General features: G+C 41.1%; 1 long non-coding RNA gene across 1 annotated transcript; it reads right to left on the reverse strand.

Moving 5' to 3' along the window:
• Nucleotides 1-7,657: 7,657 nt before the first annotated feature.
• On the reverse strand, nt 7,658-8,944 carry LOC111266176 (uncharacterized). The gene is made up of 2 exons (XR_002683918.2): nt 8,740-8,944; nt 7,658-8,006 (listed from the first exon to the last, which is right to left on the reverse strand). It is a non-coding gene; the product is annotated as an uncharacterized LOC111266176 (long non-coding RNA).
• Nucleotides 8,945-9,569: the final 625 nt, after the last annotated feature.

Here is a 9,569-nt window from a genome sequence, read left to right on the forward strand (position 1 = left end):
GCTAATGCCGTTAATGCTAAATTTAGCCATTGGGTTGATTAGCTCTGGGCTCGTATTGATTTGTGGGTGTTTTCAGAATCTCACTGTCGACCCAATTTAGTTTTAGCGCATAGTCATATTTGTTTGACGAGTAGTTCAACTCGCGTCCTTGACTGCTGGTGATGGATTCGGTCTTGCAAATACCCTAGGTACACGAGCAGGTTTGGTATTAGTAGCGTAATATATAGGGTATTAGCTATTTTCTTTTTGACTTCTATACATGTATTGTCTATATATATATTATGCACTTATGACTCCTGGTTATTATGATAGCCCGGCAGTAGGAGCAGTGTCCTTCAAAGCGTGCGTTCATCCCTGTGTTCTGTCGCCGCTTCCATAGGCACCTATATGCTGCATGCACCTTCACTACTTTAGCCTTGTAATTGGCCTAAGCGAAATCTTTGGAAATGTCTTGTCTATTATAGTCCGATCCACAACCATAACGTTCAACGTATTGTTTGGCCTATTTTTTTTTGTTGTCCAATATATATATATATATATAAATGTGTTGAACGCTTATACTTAAAGCTCCCTATCTAGTTTCTTGAATAGAAATCTCAACTCTAGAAGTGAAGGAATATGGTCGAGAATGCGCAAAAGATATTTCCGCAAACGCTTTAATGCCAATCCGTTTGTGATATGTACGTACGGATAGTTGAGCTAATACCGCGCCTTACAGGTCTGCGTAACCATGACCAATTCGGCATGGAGAAGGGATGGAATATGTTAGACTAGTCGTTAATTATGTAAACTACTTCCAATAAATGCCTATGTAATAAAGTGACTAATAAACTAAAATGAGACTATAGAAAAATTGTCGTTCTGGAGACGACTCCTTCTCTAACTGAAGTTCGCTGTTTAGTCCTTGCACGTGTAACGTGCACGTGGCTGTGTTTAAAAAAAACCGATGTTCGTTTGGAGGTTACACTCCCGCGAGCCCCGCAAACAAACCATTTCCGCATTGCCGTCTGAACGAACTTGTAACGCACTCTTATGAATATTCGTAATGCAAAACAATTAGCGTAAAAATTGTAATATATTTCTAGTCTAGCGAGGCATAATTGCTAGCACACGTACATACACGCCACCGTCTTCCTGGCAACAAAATAAAACAAAGCCTTGAGCTTGCAACGATCGAATCGAATCGAGGCTCAAGTCTATAGTGAAAATGGTAGGCTTGTTCATGGGCTCACGTTCACTCCCGTATCATCGTGTGACATGTTTTCGACAAAGACATCGCTCTATACGTTCCCGATTCGCGAAATCGTTACGGCGAAGAGCTAGCTCACAGGGGAAGCGTATTGAAGTCGTCGTTACTGAGTCAGAGTCAACCAGACCGACGGCCATCAAGGAACCTTTTGAAGGTCTAGCCTAGAAACCACTTAGCGCCTATGATCAAACGGGAAAAGCATGCGCAGGACGTACTCCGCTTGCGTTAGTGACAACAAACAAACAAAAAAAAAATATATTATTTGCATTTTAAGTGTAAGATAATCAGCTATGGTAGCTGCTACGTTAGACAGCATATCTGGTATTTAGATCATTAATTGTTTGAACCGGTCTTTTATACAGTTAGATACAATAACAATGTAAGGTGTTATCTATAATTTCTGTGGAGTACTACTTTTCGAAGGGAGACGTTGAGATCTTCCTGTGTTGGTTCGACATGTTGTCAATCCTCCAGATCGATCATGAATGTCAACGTTGAAGGCGCTATAAACAAAAATATGTTTAGCCTTAGGTTAGATAAAAAAAAATAACTCAATGAACAGTGAATCCATTCAAAATACTTTCGATCGAGACATCGCTTCCATGTAAAACCCTTAAAAGGCTTCTTGAGAATTTCCAGCTTCTAATTTAGAATCTAGAAAAAAAAAGTTAAACGAAGCTATGGATTGAGAAGCAAGCTTTAGAAATCACACGCCGCAAACCCTTCAGCAATAGGGACATTTAAAATATGAAATCCATATCTTAAATAGTAGGCTCAGTGTGAGTAGTCGTGGCCCATAGCGATCAATCAGAGAGAATTCAGAAATTCGCTGGTTTGCTGTTAAATGATTAAGAAAATGTTTGTAATATCAATATATCAAAAAAAGATTCTAAAGTACCTTCGTGTGTCAAACCGAACGATCGTATAACTAGCGTATCACACTTGCTTCGAACCTGCAGGAGGAGTCGCGTTTAGGTTACCGTCTAAGCGAACCCTCAACGGGATTTCACTTGCTTAGATATCATTCAGAAAGGTGTCTCGTACATAATGTCTTTGTATACGAAAAAGTACGTTTCGATATAATTCAACACATGTGGTCGTTGCTCTACAAAGTCGTGACAAAGAGCCGTCGTCCTTTGAGAGCAACTACGTGTCACTTAAAAGAAAATGCAATTCATTCGTCCGCAACGCGCTAAGTCAGAGTCACTTAACGCTCACCTTCCGTCCACTCTCCTCTTATTCGTTTAACTTTTTCCCGATTACGGTTATCCTTGTTTTCATCTCATAGCATCACTATCACTACTTATTATCGTTATTCTTACGGCATAATATAGGGTTATGGTTTTGTGACGTGTAAACATCGTGCCCAAGACCGTCCCAGCTCGCATTCCTTCGCTCCGACTGTGTAGACGATAGTGTTAAGGTCTCGACGCTGTCAACGCCAGAATCGATCGGACCTATTCGCCCTTTATGCTGATGGTCTACAGTGGTGGCTGCCTGCTTAAAGCTGTTAAATTTATTAACAAAGCTCCCAGTGTAAATACAAGCAGAATCTATGCACGACTAGGTTACACACAAGTTCCAAGAATCCAAAAAGGAAAGCTTCATAACTATAACGGAGAACATGAGCGGGAAGATAATGTTACGTTTGAAAAACGACAAAAGGGCAATGCTCGTATATTCTTTGACACAAATTTCATTAGACTATTTTTTCTATAGATGATATTTGCTTTAAACCATCTGATTTCTGGCATACTACCGTAGGGTGGTATTGTTGCGTTGATATGGGAGGTTCGCGACCGTGGTCGCCATTACGTATACGATGATCACTCTGCCAGATATCATTACTTGGTTATTGCCAGCATTGGATAGGCTCTTTAATTCCCTTAATAAGTGCGAAGTCTGTATAAAATACCTACACGTACACAGGTACATGACGGAATAAGCGGGTGGCAGATTAGAGGACTGGCGAATAGCGGCAACATTATCTGGTAGGAATGCTTATTGATAATTTTAACATTGATAAAGCACCGTCTCACAATCAACTGTCTGCTTCACTTCACAAACTTCCAACAGTTTTTTTAATGGATTACATTTGTACACGAATTCGTAAGCGAACAATCAGTCACCTTACTATATTTCCTTTCTCACTATGTGAGATAATTGACAGAAAAAAACCTAAGCTACATTTAAAAGTCTTGCTTCCTAGAAAGCACTGTCCTCTGGGTCAGGACAATGACTGGCCGAACCCAGCACAAAAAATGGTGCAGCTGTATTTATGTAGAGGACTTCTTCCTGTTTCGACCACCCCGGGATACGCCATTACCCCATGCATCGTACTGTACCCCTCCTGGGACTCATATTGATCGACTCAACAGCTTCCTCCTTCTAAAGCTGCTACCGGTGCCTAGAAATGTCACGATGCCGTAATGTGCGGACCAATGACATATGTTTGAAAAGATAAATTACTCAGCACCATATTCAACCATAATAGATTTACTGTTTACTTCTGCGGCTGCTCGGGGACAAATTCTGCTACGAGGTTTGCTCACCAGGTAGACGTTTGACACTATGGCGCTTGTCAGCTACAAATCGCTTTCGATCCTCAGTTTATATTATAGGCAGCTATGGCCGGTTTAATAGCGCCACCCAGTTTGTTGAATTACGGGTGTAGGCGTGCTTGCGCCCTGCGGGAGATCGTGGCTGGCGGATTTCGTGGCCGGTCCGTACATGAAGTTTATTCGCCGCGGTAGGTAACGACAGTACAGCTACAAAGTCTGTTTAGATAGGACGATAGAGTTTTGAGGCAAGGACCGCTTGCCTAAGGAACTTAATCTTAGCTTGTTAGCCATTGACTCGATGCTTGCTACAATCACCGCGTATATATATTCGAATTACTGTGTATCATAAATGGAGTTGTTACTATCGGCTTAAAGTTGAACGTCAACAGTGGTGACGTAACAAGCGTACGATAGATTGTAGCGGAAAATGGCAATCACCCGTTCTGCAGTCTGTAAAGTTCGTAGATGTCGAATGTCATGTCTTTTACGGCGCCATCTTTACGGTAATATAATAATTGGTCAGGGCGTGCATAGACCGCGGCCAGATAGAACATGATGACTGTTATAATGAGAGATGAAAAGAAAAATATAAGGACTCGGCGCACGCTTGAAGAAAAACGATCTGATTTTTTTGCGCGCAGTAGGTCAGCGTAGCGCTTATAGATAATAGAGATAAATATTTTTTTATGGCCATACGAGTGTCTATTTCAGTTACAGAGACGGCTTGTCTGTGTGTTCTGTGGCGACGGCGCTAAGACTTCATTCAAGTACATTTTAACATGATATTAATTTAATTTAGATCGCTAATTTGGCAGAAGTATCCACTAAACTGTCAATGGTCACTCGTACACTTGACCATTTGTTGGCGTTTGTCCGAGGAAAGCTAAGAATACGTGAAAGACCGTATCGAACGTCCTGTCACTCATCATCATCATCAAGCAAGCACACCATTACAACACTGTACATATAGGTATAGAAGAATTGTAGTTGTTCCTGTTTGCTGCGAACCAATAGGGCAATCTGCTGGCGCGTTCCCTATTGACTTGCCCCTCGCTCGAATGTTTACAACGATAAAAATAGCCAGTCTAGTTTAATTCTCTGCAAGCAGAATTTCGAACGAGGTCGGTTTACGGAGACGCTGAAAACACGAATGAGTCGCATTAGCCATATAATGATTAGTGAATTGTTATGTTCATCACTGGTCTGCATCCTAACTTCTTATAGGCGTATACATAATAAGAATTCATAAGAAAGAAGAGAAAAACCGTAACATTCGCCGTTACAAAACCAGTCTCTTCAATCCACCTGCGGAGAGGCTGAACGTAGATCAATGTTACGATAAGTCTCGAGAGTACGTGGCTTCCGGCGATTTCAATCATCAGCGAGCCCGATTTTTTATCTATGTCTAGCCCTGGCCGTTCGGTGTTGCGTGCTTTGAGATCTGCCTCAAAAAAGCCGCCAACGCGAAGACACCGCTGTGAAGCCGGCAGCCACAGCTCTCTGTGCAGCGTTTTGTCATCAATTTTGTTATTCCTGCATCGTCATCTGTATTTGTTGTTGTTATTATGATGACCAAAAGATATCGCAGACGACCTTTGATTTGGACTCCGAATTCATTTTTGAAAATCGATAACCTTCTATATGTCACGGCGGTGCAAACGATGACAACGTTTAATACATATAATAGGTGCAATGATGAATCGTCACGCGATTTGTGAACAGAAAAAAATCCATGAAGGCAACAGACGCGTAGGTATTTAATACTACCACACGACAAGCCAGCTGTCGTTACAAGGCTGGTAAGGTTATTATCCTTTAATTAATTTTTCGCCGTTCAGGCATCCATCATTCAGGATCGATCAGTCCGCTGGCATTTAACAAATTTTCTTTGACTAACATTGTCATAGGGATAGTAATAACGTTATAGATACTATTTTTACAAGGGAAACAGGTTCGTCTTGAAATTTAACATAACAAACACTGAAAGATCTTCGCCACAATTTAAAGCTAAGCCGAGGACACAATTTTTTTCTAAATCTTGTTGAGACACTTTCATACGCTATTGTGTGAGGGAAAAATTACCGACAACTTCCTCCCGGGACGTAGCGTTTGACAGATTGACAGGGTCAGTGGTTTCCAATCCGCCGTCGCCGAAAGCCAGCTCAACCAAATGGGCAAACTGTGGTTAAGCCTGTCAGGGTTGCCCAAGGAAAATTTGCCATTTTGTAGGGACGCCTAAAGCCTTCTCCTTTAAGATTACGCGGCACAGCTATGAAAAAGGATCCGCTTTTTTTCAGACGATGTTTTTTCGTTCCATTTCTCTTGACTATGAAAATAAGGAGGTTCAAGACGCCTGAAAAGCTACTTTACAAAAAATGGCCCAAAGACATGGTTATTGAAATTGGTTAAAGTATAAGACTACTGCTTAATTTTTTGCAAAGACTCTGTGTCTACAAGAAGTAATATTTGCAGGGGCAAAAATTTTTTTGTGCATGATGCTCACAGCTTAATATCACAATGTATCATTCCTGCAAAGGTCTATTAGGGGAGCAAATCAGTGCAATTGGCGGATCTGGACAATAGCCGAGGCTAGTGTGCTATTTTTTTTTTCTATTAATCGTCAGGAGTTTTTACTGAAGGATTGCAGAGTGTCTACAGCGAGATTTGAACCTGGGCCATTACGTGCCCTTGAGGTTGGCGGGCAAATACGCTACCACTGTACGAATAAGTTGACAAGTTCGTGTGCAACGTCTTTGCTTATTAGAACTAGTACTTTCAAAATTTTGCCTTCTTTTTATAGTACTTCGTAAGCGATCAAAGAAAGAGCTGGCAACTAGAGAATCGCTACGAATGGCTCCGTGCATGAATATCTTAGAAGTGAACCCAACAGTCAACTATCACGTACCTAACACATACAATCAAAAACAACCGTATTTAGCAATGATAGGGCCGATCTTTCAGCTGTTGCTTGTTTTTCATTTTTAATGTCATCGGCCATAGATGACAAACATCATACGTAGAAATCTGTTCGCGGAAAGGGAAGATCGTCATGAGACACAGTGCGCTTCCAGCTGGTTTCACATTTAAGTAAGTCATCAAAAAGATATTAGCCCATTATGGTACATCTTGAGCTTTGCGTACCCGTGCCACATGGACGACGCTCTGCGTCGGGCAATTTGAAGCAGGCAGCACGCGTAAAAATAGTATGCACCAATATAAACATTACTCTTTGTGAATAAGGCAGTGTGACGCTAGAGAATATCACAACGTCGACGGCAAGCTACGATTACCGCTCGAGGCCGCTTAGCGCGAGCGGCCGACTGAATATTACCGGGCTTCGAGACAGCCGTTAGCAGGCAAAGTAAAGTGCTCGCATTGTCGTGATCATCTTCAGATCTTACTGGCGATATCGACTTATGAAGACGGATGGCACATTTTTGGGCTTTCTGTTAACCCCACTGTCTTGTGCCTGAATCCACTAAATGTGTCAAGTATTACAGTGCACGGATATTGCGGCTAACGGCAGATGTTGAACTATAAACGAGCGCAATGGGCGAAGAATAGACTAACAAAAACAGCATCAGCCGCTGCCGCAAAAAAAGAGTGACAGAAAAATAGAACTAAAAAATAGGAAAAACCAGAAAATCACCATTGCCGTCGCTGACACCGTTCTTATATATATATATATAACGGACGATAAAGACGTCTGGGTAGATGGTGCGGCGTTGATGGGATGTGTCTAGTTTAAATCCCAAATGTCCTCGATTAGAAAAACCCTGCTAAAAATTATAGTCATTAGAAATGCAACAACTGACTTATCTGAAACAGAAGTCAAAGACAGACCAAGGAGAAGGTAATAGTTCGGTTTTATAGAGCAAAAAATGACATTGTGCAGAACCAATGTTTACGACAATTTGTATATCCGTCCGTATCTTCTAGGAAAACTGTGGAGTAATCATGCAGTTACCCCACTATGGCGCAGTGGTAGCGTGTCCGCTTTTAAATTTTGCGACACGCAACGATCTAGGTTCAAATCGTGGTATAGTAGTACTTCCGCTGTTTAGCATGAACGCGTGCGATGGAACCCGGTGATGAATATATTGTAGTGATAGCTTCTTCGGGCGCTTAGGATTGCTCGCGTCGAATCATCTATCTAGACAGATTTCTGCAGTAGTGCTACACAGAAACATTGGGGCCTGTCAAAGAAGAAAGGCAACCACGAGTTATCTATGGAAAAAAATATTCGTAACATATCGTACTTGCTCAAAATATATAATAAACGTATCTATCTCGGCCATACTTAGAAACTGTAGTTGGTATAATATAATATAATAATTCAGTAACGTTTTTTTTTGAGGGTTAGATTGTCGGCAACATTTGTTTTATGTATGATATAAAAATATGTGTGCTTACATCGCTTATTTCGAATTTTACAACGTTTTCAATCGTCCTTTCGATAACAAGTTTGCAAGGTCAACACAGTTAACACCAAGCATTCGTCAAGGTTAACATTTTGTGGTCGATAATGTCGCCAGGGGACGATTACGTTCTGGGCTCGAGGGTCTGATTATCGAGTTTTCGAACGAACGCAGCCCAGCATTGACCCGCATTAGGCTACATTGTTGGGTCAAGTCTAACTATTGACGATAGGTCAATCGGACGCCTTAGTGTTCTAGTGCCCTCTGCTGCGAAGGTTCGTGAAGCATTCAATAATATTCATGTAAGCTTTACAAGTCGATCTCTAGTCATCGTAGTCTTTTAAAAGTGCGATCTTTAGATGGCAAGCATCTAGATTGAATATAAGCGTGTTTTGATTTTTTCCCTATCTTACTTTGCCACTCAACATTTCTGGGAAACGGTGGGGACGATTAGTATTATGCAAGCAATATTCAGCTAGCAAGATTATTACGTTTAAATGGAGGTACTTACTGGGTCGTTCAGCATTCGATGCGGGGTTCGGCTTGTTTCTTTTTAGCAAACTTTGGGGTTACATCTCGTTTGCGATGACACGTTATGGATCTGCGGTGACGTGATTAAGTGAAACAGAGAGACATATCATGGATCTTGTTGGAGATACGTGCTGGCGGTGTGAGTGTTCAGCAAATATGAACGTAGTTCAAACGATTACCATCTGAAAATACACTTTACTTTCAAAGATTGCAGACAACGCGACATCATACTTAGACTGTACTCATGTGATCCAACGATCTTAACTACAGACACTTCTCCCTTTTCCTCGAATATCTTAAAGTTTTAAGCTGATACTTTAGATGCGTGGTACTGCTACCTGCTATAACTTTTCAGCTAAAGAAATACATTTAAGAAGAAATTAAGAATTAAGAAATTAAGCTCAGGTAGTTTCACATTGGCGTTGTCAGGGACGTCTCGTTGACGTTACTTCGATTTATCGCTCTAGAAACGTCGAAAGACCTTAAAAACTTATTATTATTATTATTACCTAGTAGGCTTCGAGAAGACATCCTGGAAATTTCTACCTCGTAGTTGTCTAGTCGCATGCGTTAGTTCCTAGAACACAACGTTCCGGTAGGCCGCATCACTCTTCGGCTTCATTATTAACACACCATAAGTTCCGCCTATTAATCAGTAAAAGTGATGAAGTCAACCAACTTTGTGAGACACATATAACTTAGCAATAATTATATGTATTTTACTTAACGTTGCGATCTCAAGCAGTATTTCCTCTTCTGCGCTATTCACTGTTCGATAATTAGCCGGCCTACTCGTCGATTAATTGAATA

This window comes from Varroa jacobsoni, unplaced genomic scaffold (assembly GCF_002532875.2).
Source record: "Varroa jacobsoni isolate VJ856 unplaced genomic scaffold, vjacob_1.0 scaffold_1063, whole genome shotgun sequence".
In the NCBI taxonomy this organism is placed as follows: Eukaryota; Metazoa; Arthropoda; class Arachnida; order Mesostigmata; family Varroidae; genus Varroa; species Varroa jacobsoni.